Raw genomic sequence first — 5,280 nt, 5'->3', positions numbered from 1 at the left:
TCAGGAAATATAAAATTTACCAGAAATAAATATGAAAATAGTCTTCCTTTTTGAATTGAAACAACAATTTATTACCTCTGCTTATTCTGAATAACTTGAGAAGTATCTGTATTTTTATAGTGACTGTTCAATAATGCTTTTAGTAAATAAATATGATGCGTATCGCAGCATCAAATAATAAACTAAAGATCAAAATGGGATAAAGCCACTAATTGTGGAAAAATATCAAAACAGATTTGAATGTGTGCACACAGCAAAATAGACATCCTTAAGGTCAGCTTAGCAAATTTCGAGGAAGATAATATGAACTTCATATGATTACCGTGAAAGGTTAGACTGACTAATAATGATTGAGTTAGAATTAAGCTTATCATAGACAGTCATACATTTGATGGGATAATGAGATCATGAAGCTTTTATATCTTCAGAACCTTTATCATATAAATTTCAAAAGAAAATGTTAGAAGAAAATCTCGAAATGAAGAAAAGTGGCTTTGAGGTGATCGATGCCAAATGCAACCTTAATTGAATTCTGTCAATACATTATTCGAAATAGGAAGAGATATATTTATGGTTAGAAGTATTGCTGCAAGAAATTTTAAAAAGGAAAACAAGAATTAAAATTTTCTGATAAGAAAAAAATGTTTTCATTGAACATGTATGAGAAGGGCTGATTGCTTTGTTTTATTTTTTTAATCTGCACAACTTTTAAAAACAAATTAACTACTTAAAACAAACAAACTAAATTAATTCCACTCCTATTCTAACCATATACATGAAAATAACTAGGTATAGTCATATTTCCAGTGTAACCATTCTCTTATTTTAATTCCTGCATGTATGTACAATTCAAATGTTAGTAATAAAAATACAAATCTAACTAAACTGAGGAAAATAAATCTGTAAATAGAATTCACAGTTGTTGTTAGCAACTTAATTAAAATCTCTTTCTCTTGAAATTTCCTTTCCAATTGAATACCAATTGGATCATAGAAATATGGATGGATTTTTATTAATGACTGAGAAATTTTCAAAAGAGAAGATGAAAGGCCAGATTGTGGATATGAACTTTTACATTCAAAGGCCTGAAAAAAATTGTTAGTATTATGTACAAATGTTAAATTATTAACAATCTTCCATGAAGGAAAAATTTCCAAATATTTTTCAAATGAATTAATGAAAAATGGATGGAAATCTGCCAAATAAAATAGAAAATTATTAATTAAATTGGATTGCTGGCCAGATTGTAAAAATACATTCTCTTGTTGATATTGCCTTTGAGAAGATAAAAGCTTTTGATAAAACATTAGCATTGATTGAAATTGAAATGTTAATAGCTTTTGATGCTCATGATTATAATAAAAAACTTCAATTTTTCAACAGGGCAATGCATCAATTGAATGTTTGATAGTAAAGTGCTCAATATGCCAGCATAAAGTATCAAAAATCTGAAAAATAAAATTAGAAATAAAATCTGATTTTAAACAAAAGAAGTGAGGAAACAAAAATAAAATAAAATCACTATTGTTACAACTAATGTTACAGCACAATTGGAATCGTTTTGAAATAATTTCTTTTTCACAAGGATTGGCCAGAATTATGGAATTTGAGTAATTTCGAATTCCAACTTGTGAATTAGAAAGAGAATTATGATTATGAATAGGAATGAAAGCTTGATCATGATATGAATCATAAATTGGAATGTTTTCTCGAATGGTGAAGTCATGAAGATAATTTTCTACTCTAGAATGAGGATTGGTTGGAATAATTTCTAACTTGAAACATTCCTCATTCTTAGATGTTATTTGAATCTTATCATGAGGATTCTCTTGAGAAGAATAGAAATCAACATTCTCGATGTCAGAGTAATTATCATAAATGACTTTACAAGATTCTTTAGAATTCCCTTCAATCTCATCCAATATATTCAAAGAAGGAGGAACAAGAATTTCATATTCATTAATGGCAAAATAATGATCATTAATTGATTCTCTATCTTGATAAAAACTTAATGGTAATTCATTTAAATCATCCATTTTAATTTCTGAAATATCATTAATACTAAGAAGGGATAAATTATCATTATTAAACATATCAGGATAAAGGGAAAAATGTGAATCTGAAATAATGCAATTAAAAATGTATAAGTTTGAGAATTCTTGCACATTATGCTGATTGTAAATTTTAGATTCTAAATCATTCCTTTGTGTGCTCATGCTTTCTTGAAGAAGGTTGCTTTGCTTCTCTGATTTCGGCATTTGTTCATCATGGAAAAATTCAGAAATTTGTACAACAGTTTGCATTTTATTATTTACTTTGATCGCTTCTTGTACTTGCTGATTTCCAATCTGATTTTCTAAATTTACCTCAAAGTAGCATTCAGATTTCAAGGCGGTTCTTTCTCCAAAATTGCTTTTGTTGTCTTCTTGCACTTGATTAGAAATGTTTTCCAAACTTTGTGAAACCACTTCATCACAATTTATTTGCACATTCAAATTGGAATTCTCATTTATGTCGGAAGGGGGTGGAGCAAAGCTTGAACTAATTTCATATGGATTGGGAATGGGAGGAAGAGAATAAATATATTCAAACCAATCTAGTGATTCTTCTTTCAAAGGTTTATCTTTGACATTAAATTTTAAACAATTCAAATGAAGTCGAATATTAAAATCTGTAACAGAATCATTTTCATTTCGTAGATATTCAATTTCATCATACCTGATCATAATCATAGTGGTTAAATTTACAAATGAAAATTGTAACAAATTGATCCTAGCTGTGAATTGAGGCAACCAGAAGAGTTCTACACCAGTTTCTAGCTTCTGCTACAAATGTGAGAGTAAAAATTATGCATAAGATGCCTTCATCAATTCCTTGAAAATCATAATTTGAAACATTTTGAATAAATTAAAGGACATGATTAAAAGCAAAATAATTTCTCTTGCCATTGAATTTTACCTGAGACAAGAGTCTTACCATTTCGGGTGGAGTATTGGAAGATGCACGCCCATGGATACAACTCAAAATTGGAAGTTTAAGAGGAGCCATCGTGATTAAATAAAATGTTAAAATTGTAAAGACTCCAACAGACAACAAGTTTCAGGCCCTCCTTCTAGCGCCAAAATGTTGAAGCCCCGAAAATCACTACAACAACATGGTGGATGACCACCCGATCTGGACCTTAAAGCATCTCCTTTTCCATTTGGAATGGTGGTTCCGACTGGTTCAACTAGGTCCAGTTACCTTCTCTCAATCTCCAATGGCTTTAAAATATGACTTTCATTCACCAATGGAAAAGAGACATCAGATCAGCCTTCTTGCCGATCAGACAAGAAAGCTATCCTTAAGCTGATTTGGGGCTCAGCCAATCCACTGCTAAAGTTTGCCCCTTTGAGAAAAGGACTTAAAAGAATGTAGGAATTATTCTAAATGCAAACTTGTTCTAAGATGCAAGCAAAATATACTATCTTAATCCTATCTCAATTAAGCAGATATAAATCTAACCCAACCAAGAGCAGATATTTAAAATATTGAAATTTAAATGTCTCGTTTATAATGAATATCAAGTTAATGAAGTAGTTCAATTAACTGACATTATGGATACCAAATACATCCTGTTGAGACCTTTTAATTGAAATAATCAATCAACAACACTCAGGAAGAAATTCACAAAATGATATTGATCATTTAATTAGTAACTTGAATAATTAAAAAATAATATACGGAAAAAGTTCACAACACACCACTATTTATTAATCAGTATTAAAAGACAGATTTATGAGTAAATAGTTACTCATAAATTAGAATTCAGCCCATAAGAGCAGAGATAAAAAACAACATAAAATAGAAGCAAATTACCCATACCGACAAAAGTGCATAAATATGTAAGTAAATTGACACTATTCTTGTTATCATAAAATAAAACCAGCATTTAAAATAATAGTATTCGAAATACCAATTTATTGAATCCATTTCTCTAACTCTGGTCTTTAATAGTCCTTTACAATGCCTAAGCTTCTGCTTTCAAAATCAGAGCTACAATAGTGCAAACTCCGTTCATTATACATAACTCAGAATGTAGAAGAAAAACCTCAATAATTCCCAGATTTGAGATTCCACTCCTCCCACCTACAACTCCAAATCCCCATTACAAAAGTGATTTTAGAATCCCAGAATTGCAGAGAAGAGTAGCCCATATTACATTCTGCAATCTACTATTTATAATATTTGCAAAGGAATTATTGAGAGAAAAGTTTGTTGAAGAGAAATTTGTCCAATCCCATTTTATTTATTCAAAAATCCTAATCTTCAATTCCTAGAGCATTCTCATTGACCGAGTTCCTTTTCTCCATATTTCTTCCACTGTTTTTCTGCAAAAAGAAATCAAAATAAATTAAAATACAATCAATACAATCAAAATATCTTTTTTGGCATTTAAAACAAATCCAATCAAATTCTATTTAAATAAATAATTGAAAATAAAATATAAGCCCTCTATTGATACCTGGGATGGTTTAATTGGCCAAGGATATTATTGACGAATGGTTCTGCGATTTGAAGAGGCTTGGACAAATGAAAATGCAAAAAATAACTCAGAAAATTGATTTTGTTTTAGAAATTTGGAGCTTGATCTTCTGCATGATTTTTGACGCAATTAATGACCAAATCTATTAGTGAAACCTCCTCAGAAATTTTCTCCTTGATTTTATCTTTCCAATGAGCCATTCTAGGCCTCATTTGGCCAAGTAAAACTCATTCTATGAGCTTCTAAAATTGATGAGTCAAATCCGACATAAATCTGGAATTTCTGTCGCTGAGCTAAAAATCAAAATTTTTAATTAAAAATCTAATCCTAAATTAAACTCTAATTATCTAATAATTAATGCTAATTTAATTGTTAATCATAAACTAAAATAATTTTTTAATAAACTATTTATTATTAATCTAAATAATAATTAAATTCCAATTTAATTAAATTAATTATATGTTACATATTAATTGATTTAATTAATTTAAAATTAATTATTTAAATTAATAAATATTAAATATTAATTTAATATTATTTTAACTTAAAACTATCCTACTTTTCCTATTTCACTCACGTACCTTTCCTATTTCACTCACTTATGAGTGCCCTTTTAAAAACAAACCATAAAATAATGAACACTATGCTTAATGCTTGAGGTCTTCATCACATATCAACGATCGGGGATATGAGGGCTATCGGGGTTTTAAGAAAATTGCGATAAGAATTTCCCGATGCGATGTAAACTCCTGATG

Source organism: Pinus tabuliformis, chromosome 2_1 (assembly GCF_031772625.1).
Source record: "Pinus tabuliformis cultivar Carrire ecotype Pingquan chromosome 2_1, CPIR1, whole genome shotgun sequence".
Taxonomy (NCBI): Eukaryota; Viridiplantae; Streptophyta; class Pinopsida; order Pinales; family Pinaceae; genus Pinus; species Pinus tabuliformis.
This window is presented reverse-complemented; position numbering follows the sequence as displayed.